The sequence below is a fragment of the Monopterus albus genome, unplaced genomic scaffold (assembly GCF_001952655.1).
Source record: "Monopterus albus unplaced genomic scaffold, M_albus_1.0 scaffold92.1, whole genome shotgun sequence".
NCBI classification, from domain to species: Eukaryota; Metazoa; Chordata; class Actinopteri; order Synbranchiformes; family Synbranchidae; genus Monopterus; species Monopterus albus.
In genome coordinates this window covers 1,608,282-1,622,565 of record NW_018127972.1, presented here as the reverse complement: position 1 = coordinate 1,622,565, position 14,284 = coordinate 1,608,282, and the positions used below count along the sequence as shown (strand labels likewise).

At 39.1% G+C, this 14,284-nt stretch overlaps 1 protein-coding gene across 1 annotated transcript in view; it reads left to right on the top strand.

Annotated features, from left to right (window-relative positions):
* The first annotated feature begins 811 nt into the window (after positions 1-811).
* fbxl16 (F-box and leucine-rich repeat protein 16) overlaps positions 812-14,284 on the top strand; it is a 31,084-nt gene continuing 17,611 nt past the window's right edge. Inside the window, exon 1 of the mRNA XM_020608326.1 lies at positions 812-1,241. The gene's annotated coding sequence lies outside the window, so the exon portion shown is untranslated. The remainder of the gene's footprint in view (positions 1,242-14,284) is intronic.

Below are 14,284 nucleotides of genomic sequence, written 5' to 3'. Positions count from 1 at the left end.
GGCCAAAGATGTCGATCGGTTCGACCTAAAACCATATTGGCAATCAGAGAGGATTTTATGTCTATCAATAAATGTGTCTAATCTGTTATTAAAGAGTTTTTCCAGAATTTTTGAAAATTGTGACAACAGAGAAACCGGTCTATAATTTGTGAAGTTGTGCTTATCACCAGATTTATACAGTGGAATAACCTTTGCTATTTTCATATTATTGGGGAACTGCCCAAGTCGAAACGACATGTTAAAAATATGGGTTAATGGTTTGCATATCCCCTCAATTACCCATTTAACAGTTGTCATAGTGATACCATCACTATCACTAGATGTTTTGTTACCACATTTATTCACTATCTCTATAATTTCCTTTTCAACTATGGGCTTCAAGAACATAGAACTCACGTTCCTTTCAATTGTATTATTATTTATAGTGACGGATGTATCATCTGTACAAATGCTTCTTGCTAAACCAGGACCAACATTCACAAAGAACCTATTAAACTTATCAACTACATCCTCCAATCTATTAACCGGTGTATCATTATCCATAAAATATTGAGGGTAGTTACTCTTGCTGGAACTGTTTTTAATCAATTTATTTAATATATTCCAAGTACCTCTCATACATAGAACTAAGTTGGAGGACACTTTCGGCAGCTTCAGCGGTCAGAAACCAGGCCCTTTGTCCGTGGATGCCACTGGTCAGCAGCTGTTGCACACACACACACACACTGGCGCGCAGGTAAAGCAGTTACCTGTGTGTCTGGGCTGCAGAGCTGATGAGATTACATAAGAAGTAGAAAGAGTAGCTGTGTGCTGTGCTCTGCTCCAGCTGCCCTATCTCTTTAAATAAAAAAGAGCTGTTGTGCGTGTGCGCGCGCGTGTGTGGAGGAGAAATTACGAGACCGAGAGGGCCACTCGGCTGTGGAGGAGGACTTGGCTAATGAAAACACAACAGAGACGCTCATTCGATTAGATTTTACCGGTTTTGACGGCTGTGTACTGTTTCCCTGTACGTACGGCTGATGCTGATTTGGGACCCGGTGCTCTTCTTGTATCTATGGGCTCGGTAGGCGCATCTCTCGCCTCCCGCTAGGACATAACGGGCTGGGCAGCCGCCTAATAAATAATAATTATTTATTTCTCGCTCTCTGCGCCGCAACGTTGGGTGAAACCTGATCGAGAGACAGCATCAATAACAGCGTGCTGATCATGGATTAATAACCGAGTGCATTTTCATCTGAGAGGTAAGGGATGCTGCGGGAAAAGGCCGGATGACCACGATGTGTCTATGGGTGCAGTGTGTCTGTAGCCTGTATGTGCCATGGATGACGGGGTGTTGGGTTATGCAGCATCAACACTGCGGCTCCTCCGCTCGTACAACGCGGAGGAGACTGCAGAGAGTTCGGCCGATGTGGGTGAATGGCGCTTGTTGTCTCTTTGTGTGTACGGTGAGGCCTTTGGGAAACGGAGCTGATCAGCCGCATCGAGCTGCTGTATTATTAACAAACACAATGACGTCAGCGTCTGTGACGCAACCTCCTTCATGCACATTTTTGCAGCATTAGTTTTTGTCATTAAAAAAAGGAATGTTTTTTGTTTTGCAGTGGGTGTCCTGTTCCACCCCTGATGCTCTGTCAGCTCTTTTTTTGGTCTCTGCAGACTCCATGACGGGTTTCTCTATATGCACAGGCACGCACACCATCACCACTACCACCACCACATAAGTAGCTTTAATGTTGTAAAAATCACCTCACCCACTGGTGAAGCCCAAACTAAATTAACCGTGATTACATCACTATGACGTCACGAGCGGTTCTTTTCTGAGACTTGACAAAGTTCCTCTGTGACGAGGTCAGTTCAAGATGGTGACTGTAGTTTATAGCTAGTGACCTCCATAACTATGAGTTGTACTAATTAACCAAGTACAACCAAGTATAATTATTATTATCATGGATATGTTTATGTTATGAGATTTAAAAAAGGCTGTGAGAATGGCAAACTAGCACAACTTTGGTCAAAATTAAATTTACTGTAGTGAATAAATGTAAAATGCTACACAGCTTACATGTGCATATCTAGTTAACTAAAATGTTTCTACAAGTTACTGTGGTTTTTGATGGTCCAGTACATTGCTGCATGTTACATAAACCAAGAGCCCAAAACAAAAGAATATGTACAGCAAAGACAACAGCTATTCAGATGAAAATGTTAATGCTGATAGTTTGAAAGTAGTGATTGAGAGTTTCACTAATATGCATGAGTAAGTAAGTAAATTTAAAAAAAAAGTGTGAAAAGGATCCTGGAGAATTGAGGGTGCTGGGCACTACAGTAGGAGATGGAATCTACAGTATATCTGTATTGTATGAAAGAGTCTTCTACAGAGGATGTGAGACCATCAAGTTTCTCGTATTAATCTGGCCTGAGGATAAGGGAGACTTTAATATGGAGCTGGTCCCCCCCTTTGCAGCTATAATAGCTTCCACTCTTCTTGGAAGCCTTTCCACAAGATTCTGGAGTGTTTCTGTGGGAATTTGTGCCCATCCATTCTGTAGAGCATTTATGAGGTCAGGCACTGAGCCCTTGAGCAAGAAGCCCTGGCTCACAATCTCCATTCCAGTGAATCCTAAAGGTGTTCAATGGGGTAGAGGTCGGGGCTCTGTGCAGGCCAGTCAAGTTTTTCCACTCCAAACTCATCCATGTCTTTATGGACCTTGCCTTGTGTACTGGTACACAGTCTTGCTGGAATAGAAAAGGGCCTCCTAAACCTGTTTCCACAAAGTTGGAAGCATAGTGTTGGCTAAAATGTCTTGGTATGCTGAAGCATACATCGCCACAGTCAGTGGCGATGTGCTTTACACCACTCCATCTTGCTTGTCATTGGACTTGGTGATATGAGGCTTGCATGCTGCTGCTCAGCCATGGAAACTCGATTCATGAAGCTCCCGCGCCGCACAGTTTTTGTGCTTACATTAATGCTAGTGGATGTTTGGAACTCTTCAGCTATGGAATCAGCAGAGCATTGGTGATTTCATGTGGTCTTCTGCTTCGTGGCTGAGCTGTTGCTGTTACTAATTGCTTCTGCTTTCCAGTAATACCACCTACAGTTGACTGTGGAATATCCAGCAGGGATGAAATTTCACGAACCGTCTTATTGCAAAGGTGGCATCTTATCACAGTACCACGCTTGAAGTCACAGAGTTCTCCAGAATGGTCTATTTAGTTTCACAAATGTTTGTAAATAAAGTCTGCCTGGCTAGGTGCCTGATTTTATACACCTGTGGCAATGGGTCTGATTGAAACACCTGAATTCAATAACTAAGAGGTGTGTCCCAATACCTTTGTCCATATACCTCCAGATAATTTACCTCTCCAGATAATGGGATGCTAAAAGTAGAAAGTGCATGTTAAAGAGGACCTGATGCACTCTGACAAGCTAAAAAGAAATCAGCTCTGGCCAGTAGAGAAAGTAGTCAGAAAGTAAAGAAAGTGTGCTGCTCATGGAACAGATGCATATTGATAGGAATGAGGTGACTAACACCTTTCAATGGACAGAGGAACTTTCTCTGAGCTCTTACAAAATGTACACTGCATTAAAATTATGTTCTATAATTCTAAAGGGACAGTTTTCATCTTTAGCAGACATTATAATAGAGATAATCTTATTTCAAGGAACATATTTATGCAATCATGTTTTGGATATTTTGGATTTCAATGGGGAGATAAAGTAGATTCTTCTCATGGCACACATTGTGCTGGATTCCTGTGCTCTTAAACAGTGGTGATATATTGGAGCCTGAGGTCTTAGGGAAAAGATGCTGGATTTTCTTGATCTTAAAGATTCAATGTGTCTGTAATGATTATGGACGTAATGGGATACCTCAAACAAAAAAAAAATATGTTTCCCACACTCTCTTTAAAGCTGAGTAATCACTGGGAAAAATGCAAAGCTGCTGTTCTCATCATAGGACAAGTGATGCTCCAGATGACCAAAAGAATCACTGGCCTCAAAGAGCTACCGTATATTATCCTCAGGTTTTGAACCTAATTAATTTTTATGTCAGCAATTTTGGCTTTCAGACACTTGACCAAATCCTGATTTCAAAGATTATACATGCACTGTAAACCATCATTCAGGAATATTGTGGAATCAACAAATATTTTTTCACAATCTTTACATCAGTGTTTCAGCTAAATATTTTTAAGCTAATTTAACAGGAAATGTCTAGATTTTATTTTTAGCCCACATTCAAACATAAACCTAAGTTGCACACAGCTGAAATCTTGCAGCTCGCAATGATGAGCTGATTGAGTGAACTGCTGAGAGTTCACTCCAGTCATGAAATGAAGTTTGTAAAGAATCAAAACTAGCAGATTTCCCACATGCACTGTTGAAGAGTTAAAACTTTCTGGAGTCTCTATATTCTTAGTTACAGGAAAACATTCATGATGGAAACTTGCTGTGACATTAATACATTTTAAGATAAGTCATGGCTGTTTATTTCATAATAATGCACACCACAATGCAAATCATGATGAGATTTAGTATGAACTGAGTCACAGCCCTTGTACATGGGCTGCTGAACTTGATGTCTGTGCACTGACTGGTACCTAGTGGCTCCAACAGGAGCAAATGCATCGTGTTAAATAAAGAAATGTTACTCATCTTGACAGAAAATTAACTGAGACACATTTTACACAACTGTTCACATGTAGTGTGTTAAAAATAATGTTAAAATATTACTGACATATTTAAATAAATTAATTATCAAATTGAACTGAAGACAGAGGTTTACACAACATAGACCATTTCATTAAGATTTGTTAGTTCAATGCATTGTGAATTCTTTCACTTTTAGATGCAGTTTATCCAATGCTATGTTAAAAGTCTCAGTAAAGATCTTCATAAATTAGATGCCAATATGGCTAAAGGTGTTTTTGTTAGGTCCAAGGCCAGAAGAAGAAGGAAAAAATATAAATTTCAAGGGTGTTTATAGATAAGACCTGGGAAAAGAACTAATATGACAGGCCTGCATATACTAGTATTAGCTCTGACCCCTTATAACTTTGTCAATTATCATTTTTTTTGTTTAAAGTGGTAATGGCATGATCATTTCCAGCCATTTAATGTCTAATCTTGGGTACCTCTAGATTAGCTTTTCACTCATCGTAACTCAAAATAGTCTGTAATTATCTCAGAACAATAAAACCAGAGAGCCTCTTCCTAAAAATGAGAGGACTGTTTGTGAATGCGCACACCTCCTGCTGCCAGTGTTGCATCGAAAGTGAGCAGCACAATGAACCGCAGCAGCATTAATTAATTTGAATTTCTCCTTCACAGATAAGTAAACACTGTAAATATGTACTGATGAAAAGACCTTTTAAAAAGGCCTTTTAAAAATATTTAACAAGTGCTTGAAATAATATCTTTAATCAGTATTTAGTAAGTGTAAGAGATTTTTCAATTAAGAAATCTTTATCTTTTGGTAGTTTAAATATTAAAGTTATCGACTTTTTTTCATTGTTACCAAAATCTCCTTTCTATCTATACGTCCTCCAATCTATATGACCCATATGGTCATTTCTCCCTTCCCTCTCATACAACCCATTGGCAGTGTTATAGTACGAGTCCTGAATTTCAAGACTTGTGACTCAACTTGGACTCAGGCTCACACACTGACTACATTTGAATTCACAACACAAAGTCTGACATGGACTTCTTTTTTTTTCTTTTCTTTTTTTGTAATAGCCCATAATAATCTGGCATAAGATATTGATATTAAAACCTGTTCACCCGCACCATGCTGAAATGCAGAACATGTATGTTTAACACTACTGCTGCCAGCCTTTTGTTCCTAACTGTTCCTGATAGGCAGTGTGTTTGAAGCATATCCAATGTTCATAATATTATTTAAAAAATTTTTACACTGTTCATTTTTAAATTGTGTGAGCTTACAAGTGCATTTGTGTGGCTACTGTGTCACACATACTGTACTGAGCTCCATTTAAATTGGTGAGAGCTGTGTCAGTTGTGTTTAATCTAGAACTTGATGACTCAAATAACAAGGACTCGACTCAGACTATTCTTTGGTGACCCAGACTTGAACACTGGGGACTCAAGACTTGGCTCGGGTTTGAGGCTTAGTTTATGGATTTCTTTGAATGGTCATAATCTCCAGGCAGTTGCGCATTCATGTGAGCTTGCCTTGTCATTATTGTAGTTTCTGTTAGCGTCTGCATTATCAACATGCAAAATTTTGATTCTTAAATATAAAGTTATATTGGGTGCAGGTCATCTGCATTTTTGTAGCGCTCAGAGCCCAACACTATCATGACTTATTCTCTTCCATGTAAAATGGAAGAATATGAACTTGAAGCATAAAAATATGCTTGAATTTGCACTTAACAATGAGCTTAAGACAACTGAATTGATTAAAGTGTAGCTTTACAGGCTACACAGTATCTGACTGTGTCAACGTTATAGACGGTGAGTGTGTCCACCTGGTCCATATCCATGGCGTCTCATGCACGCTCCATCTTTTCAGTGTGTCGTTCTCTTTAAGTGTCATGTCTGTTTTTGCTGGAGTAGCTTGTGTTTCTGAACTGTGAAATTCATTTGTGAATTATGTAAAGGCCTGTATTTACTCACAATGGACATAATTTTTAATGATGTACTACATCTGTTTCTTAATTTGTCTTCACACATACACTGCTAAATTAAAATGTAAACACTGTGTTGACCTACAGTTATTACCAACCTGCAGATAACAATCAAATCCAACAAAAACGACATTGTTAGAAAGAATAAACAAAATACATGTTAATGACAGCAGCTTTGCTGTGAGACCAGCTATAGTGACATTTACAGTGAGTGATGGGGCTTGAAGCATCAAAAGGTTGCCATAGCCAATGCAGCCAAAAAGCACCTTCTACCATATGTAAATAAAAATGTATTTATGCCATCAAAACCTACTCTAATCATTTTATACATGTGGTTGCTGAAGAAACAGTTCAAGTGGGCACTGAAACCAGAGCACAACTGGAAAGTAGCACAGCAGGATGCTCCATTCTCCTTTAAAATAAAAAAGCCAGATCAGTCTTTACAGGACAACAGCGAGTACTGTAATGTCTATGAATCCAGAACCTTGTTTAGCTTATTGGTTTGTGCCATAGAACTCTATTGTTATCCAAAAACTATTAAAGCACACCAGTGAGCCACACCACTGCACAGGGTGGCATGTTTCTTCCTCACAAAATACAAGCGATACTTCTTATTTTAAAAAGAAGGCTGAGTATGACCATCAGGTTTTACAGTCTCTGAAGTAAGAAAGATTCATCTGATCTCTGCTCTGATGACACTGCTCTGCTGGTTCTCATGCCACACATAACAACATCGACAGACAGAGCAGAGCATTGTTGGTTTTACTCTTTGTATGGGATGTTTTGAAAATAACAAAAGCAGAGAAAATCACCAGGCTTATTGTTTAACATTTGGCTCCAGGGGGTTCTTTCAGGATTTGGAGGACTTTTGCTGACAAAAGTAGGAAAGGGGGGCAAGATTTGTATTTTCACATTGTCACTTTTTGTTAATGATGGAACCTGTAAGGTAATTAATAATTTATACATTTTTCTGAATACAAATTTTGAATTTAGAGAGAGCAGGAGGAAGTTTGGAAGTTTTAGATTTTATTACTTTGAACTGCAACTTTGAGATCAGATAGTTTAAAAAGAGTCTTCAGAATAAATGTGGAATTTTATACCACAAACTATTCATGTTTTGGTGAAATATAAAGGAATTTCTTGAGAATAAATCCAGGACTTTTGTTACATTATTATTATTGTGGTGAACAACATAACTAAATTTGAATGCAATATGAACCTTTTGTGTTTTATTGTCTAAAACCTATACTAAACAAAAATGCACACATACATGCATGAATGTATTATAAAGACCTGTTTGATTACAGGTTAAATAGTGCTGAACATGACTGGTAAAGTGTCATGTTTCAGAGTTGCTAAAGGCTTGCTGGGATTGTTTTATGTGGGAGGAGTTTCTTCATGACAAGACGGATAAAATTATTACAGTAATACCATCTACAGAGTGAAAACTCCACAAGACAGGAAAATTAGAAGAGGGAAACTGAAACACTCAAACACACAGGCCTATTTCCTGTACTTTTACCTTCATGAGGTCACCCTGACATAGACCCTGACCCTAGAAATCCTTTTTCTTGGATTATTATGCTTGCATTGGGTCACTGTAGCAATTGCAAGCAAGTGAAATATGTACACCAGAAGTTTTGTCTGAAGGGCTTTGCCCATACTCTCATGCGTGCGCTGACATTTACGAGGGGTGTGCATGTTCCTATTCATATTTCAATGCAAGGGTCCACCTTCTATCTGTCTATGCCAGCATTTTCCAAGCATTGTGGGGCATGTGGAGTCAGGGCTTTTTGCTGAGTGGACAGTCTGGATCCTCTTGGACCTACTAAGATGATGAAAATTACATTACCAGACCAATGTGGGCATGTGGATGCACAAAGCATCAGCTGTGCCGACACAGGTGAGCCCTACTGTCAATTTGTTTTGAATGTTTAATTATGGCATCAGACAGATTGACTGCCTCCTTGAACCTCAGAGCAGTAATAGGAGCTCTGTGACGTCCTTCAAGATGGTGTACCAGAATGACTTAGAGGTCAAGCAAGGACTGAGGAGTGAGGAATGATGAAATTAGGGAATATGGCTGTACCCTTAGAGTCTTTGCACTCTTCTCCCATCTTGCTATAACACCTTGTTTGTAGGACTTTCTCTATACAACTTTCTTGGAATTGGAACTTGGCAAGTTGAACTTGGGTGTTCAAACATTTGCAAAGGCAAAGCAGGCAACTACCCTGTGGCTTCAAACTATCAGGGCACCCAAAGGTCCTAGGTTAACTTTGTGGCAGTAACTTTGCTGATACATCTCACTTTTGCTGGACCACTAAAGTAACCTGAACATTAAGGTTAAGGGCCATAAGGTGGCTACTGCAATATTATTAAATTCTGATGCTCTACCTTCACAAGGACCAATGTGTCAGTATCTAATTTATGACATGTAATTTTACAGTTGATATAATATAATACAAATAATATACACATGTGCATACACCTACTGTAAGCGAATCAGACAACTGAGCTGACCAAATCACTATTTCATGGTCATGACACTGTCTCATAAAATCAGCATATTAATGACAATAGCTGTGCTGTATCATCTGATATATAACATCACAGAGAATGTTAGAGACAAAATTGACAGTCACACTGTAACTGGACAGATGCTGTACAAACACAGCTGGGTCACTCTGCAGTTCAGTTCAGTTCAGTGTCCTCCGGCTCTCTGTGGTCATCTAAACTATGATTTAATACTGCTGAATTCAGTATATATACTTTTTCCCATTTTGATATGTTGTCTGTTTCTGTTATTGGACACCTGAATAAGCACTCAAAATGTGTAATGACAAAGTTAGAGGTGACAGAAAGTCCTTCTTAACTTTACTGGCATACAGCCCCCGACCCTCATTGGGTATATTTATGTCAGTTCTGGAAAAACTGTGTGTACATCTATACGCTCAAACACCCAGCTCACCTTTTAAGATTTATGCACTTTTGGAACTGTGTAGGAAAGGTTCCATTTTGGGGAGAGAGAAGTTGTTTTTAAATACATACCGGGCTGAAATGAAGAGAAAAGGATGTGTTTACAAATTTAGCCCACTGTGATTTAAATTACATATGGCCTGAATGTATTGGGTCAGTGGATTGATCTCTGGCTCCATATCTTTAAGTGCCCTTGAGCAAGCGGGTGAACCCCAGATTGTTTGCATAAGTAAAAGTTGCTTTAATAAAAAAAAAGCATCATGGTTTGGGCCTGCTTTTCTTCAGCAGGGACAGGGAAGATGGTTCAAATTGATGGGAAGATGGATGGAGCCAAATACAGGACCATTTTGGAAGGAAACCTGATGGAGTCTGCAAAAGACCTGAGACTGGGACGGAGATTTGTCTTCCAACAAGACAATGATCCAAAACATAAAGCAAAATCTACAATGGAATGGTTCACAAATAAACATATCCAGGTGTTAGAATGGCCAAGTCAAAGTCCAGACCTGAATCCAATCGAGAATCTGTGGGAAGAACTGAAAACTGCTGTTCACAAACGCTCTCTATCCAACCTCACTGAGCTCGAGCTGTTTTGCAAGGCGGAATGGGCAAAAATTTCAGTCTCTTGATGTGCAAAACTGATAGAGACATACCCCAAGTGACTTACAGCTGTAATCGCAGCAAAAGGTGGCGCTACAAAGTATTAACTTAAGGGGGCTGAATAATTTTGCACGCCCAATTTTTCAGTTTTTTATTTGTTAAAAACGTTTGAAATATCCAATAAATTTCGTTCCACTTCATGATTGTGTCCCACTTGTTGTTGATTCTTCACAAAAAATTACAGTTTTATATCTTTATGTTTGAAGCCTGAAATGTGGCAAAAGGTCGCAAAGTTCAAGGGGGCCGAATACTTTCGCAAGGCACTGTATAATATATAATGGTTACTTGCTCTAAGGGGATAGTGTGGCACGGGGGCTCAAATGTTGTTGGTCCTGGAGATGATGAATTTAGTCTTATCAGCTGTTCTGTAAATCACTGAATTCAATGAGCTGAGGGAAGATGGAAATGACTGATTCATGTGAGTCTGGTTCACAGCATGTGCTGCCATATCAGAGGTCTTTTGGACTGAAACCAAACATTACTATCTGTAGTAAGACCGAGTTGAAATGAACATGTAGTTGAGGTCATCTTTAGCCCCGGGCTATGTGCAGTAAACACAGTGATAGTGGTCTTTTGTTTAACCCAGTGAAAGCACTGTTAGTTGACATGATTCAGCAGGGGAGACACAGCTTTAAAAAACCCAGGAGACAGGACTGTCAGCTTTCAAAGTGTACTACTTAAATACAACTTTAAGAAGGGTATTTCTATAAGTAAGTTTACTGTAGGGTACGTGATAGTTTAAGGATTTCCTTGAATGGTCATCATCATCATCAGTGGCACTGTCTTCTCACAGCAAGAAGTTTCTGGGTTCAAGCCCTGGTGTGTGGTTGTCTGTCTCTGTGAATGTCATGTTTAAGAAATTGGTAAAAACAGTGTGAATCTTACATTAATTGTGAAAAGACAGAAGAGAAATGCATTGTTTACAAGCCTAATATATACACTGTGGTGGGGAGGCGGGGGTGAGGGAGAGCAGACTAATTCATGCCATGCATTTTGCATTCCTGTTACCTCATAATGATCGTTTAACAAAAGCTAATGCAGAGTAAGTCAAGCTGAATTAAGTCAAGATGAAATATGATTTTATTAAATGAATTGAATTATACATCATTTAATGATGATGTTCATCATCAAAGATAAGTTGACAGTGGTCACTTCTCTTTACTAATGGTACAGTATGGCAAACTGAAGGCCTGCAGATGTGTTTCTCCAGTACAGTACAATACAGACCAACAAGTGTAATTTGACAAACATTAGAATTTGTCCAACACTGAGACATCATGCAGTTGCATACAAGTTGCATTTATGGTGCATACAAATCTTAACTTTTAAGTCTTACAAATTATTACAATCATTATTTTTGGCTTTACAATATATCGACTTTAGACATTAGGTTTTATAGTGAAGGGTTAGAGTCTTATTTTATTGTTTCTGGGGCATCACAGGCTGCAGACCCTGCAGATGCTTCAGCTTCCCTCACTCCCTGCCTTACAGAAACTCCACAGCCACATGGCATAACAGATGGAGAAACAGTAAAGATGTACTGGAGCTGTGAAGTAAAGTAGCTGTGCATTCACATTACATTATAATGAATTTATAGCATTTTATTTTAGCCAAGCCTCTGACACCTGCGTGAAGACATTCTTCATCTGTTCTCTGATAGGTTAGTCTGACATTGCTCTGTAATATGTCACAGTGCTTGCTGAAACTGGTCTAGTTTAAAACATTGCTGTATTATGTAATGGATGAACCTTTGATGGTACAGTGGAGGCAGAGCCAGCCTCCATCTGCTAAGGGACTGACAACAAATACTTTGAAGTAATAAAATGTAAAATGCTGCCAGATGGAGTCATACTGAAATTTGTTCTTGATAACTCATGGACAGTATGTACATACAGTCATTGCCAAAAATACTGGGACCGCTGCACCACTTCAACCAGAAAATTGGTGCTGTCACAAATCCTTTGGTATTCTAATGTTTGTTTCTTTTGTTTACATTGGGACAGCAAAAAAGCAGAGAAAAAAAACAAAACAAATCTGATCAATTTCACTCCAAAAATAGACTGGACAGAATTACTGACACCCTCAGCTTAATATTGGGTAGCACACCGTTTGGACAAAATAACTGAAATCAATCATTTCTTGTAACCATCAGTGAGTTTCTTCCACCTCTCTACTGGAATTTTGGACCACTCTTCTTTTGCCAACTGCTCCAGGTCTCTCAGATTTGAAGGCTTCCTTCTCCCAGCTGCTGTTTTGAGATCTCTCCACAGCTGCTCTATGGGATTTAGATCTGGAATCATTGTTGGCGACTTCAAAACTCTCCAGCTCATTGTCTGAAACCATTTCTGGTGCTTTTTTAAGTCTGCTTTGGGTCATTGTCCTGTTGTATGACCCATGACCTCTGTCAGAGACCCAACTTTCTGACAATGGGCCCTACACTGTGCCCCAGAATTCATTGGTAGTCTTCAGATTTCATAATGTTCTTTTCTTTGAAGGCCTCGTTTCATTTTCTGAATGATGTGCTTGACCAAATAGCTCTGTTTTAGTTTCATCTGTCTACAGGAGCCCAGATGGATATGTGGCTTCCTTAGCTATAGTTTTGGCAAACTCCAATCTGGCTTCTTTATGTTTCGGTGTCTCCCTGGATCTCCTACCATAGTGTCCCTTGTCATTCAGATGGCAACAGTGCGACCTGACACTGTTGCAGCCTGTGCCTGCAGGTAAGCTTGAATTTGTTTGGAAGTTGATCGAGGTTCTTTATCCACCATTTGAACAATCCTTTGTTGCAGTCTGTCATCTGTTTTTCTCTTTCATCCATGTCCAGGCAGATACGTTCCAGCACCATGGACTGTAAACCTCTTGACAATGTTGTGCACAGTGGACACAGGAGCAGCCAGATCTCTGGAGATGGACTTGTAGCCTTGAGACTGTCCAGGCTTTTCCACTATTGTGGTTCTCAAATCCTCAGACAATTCTTTGTTCTTCCTTCTTTTCTCCATGGTCAGTGTGGTCCACATGACACAAAGGTTGAGTCAACTTTTCTCCATTTTAACTGGTTGCATGTGTAATTTCTATATTGCCAGCACCTGTTGATTCCTATGGGTGAGTTTGTCACAAATTGAAGGAGCATCACCTGCTTGAAATACAACTATTTCTGATGATTTTGAAAAGGTGTCAATAATTCTGTCCAGGTTGTGTTTGGAGTTCTGTGTGGAATGGATCAGATTTGGCTTTTTTTTCCTCTACTTTTTATGTTGTTCCAATGCAAACAAAAGAAATAAACACGAGAAAACCACAGAATTTGTGATTGCAACAATTTTCTGGTAGAAGTGGTGCATTATCTGACAGAAATGCAGGGGTGCCAATATTTTGGGCCATGACGGTAAGTAGATACATATGTACTTAAATTGATGAAGCAACTGGTTGTGTCAGTAGAGACAAAGAGAGTGAAGCCCTAACGTCAGCATGTTACATAACTGGTCAGTTTGAGCCTGTGAACCGTCCTCCTGCTGCTGATACAGTGAGATCACAGAGCGCAGCCTAAATGAGGCCACAGCATTCATTTACACTGTGACGTGTTTCCACTACAACATGCAGCTCTGTCAAACAAATGTGACAAAAGAGAGACAGCCTATTCAAACAACATGGTGATCATGAATGCGACATTTTGATTCAGCTAGGTGCAAACTATTATTCATTCAACTACAAAACATCTTCTAGTGAGAATTTGACAAGTGTGAGCATTTGCTGCTTCTCTTAGCTTTATATCATTATAAACAAAAAACTTTTTTTACTAATGGTCAGCTAAAATAGAGCATCTGAAATAGTGAAGGGCAATATAAATAAAACTTTCTACCAAATACTGTATATGCAGTTTTATATCATCATGTAGATATTAGATATTAAGTATTTTCTGGAAAAAAGTGAAGCTCCATCCTTAACCTTGGAAATAGTAGTTTCACAAAATATTAATTCAAAGTCCAGACCTTTCAGC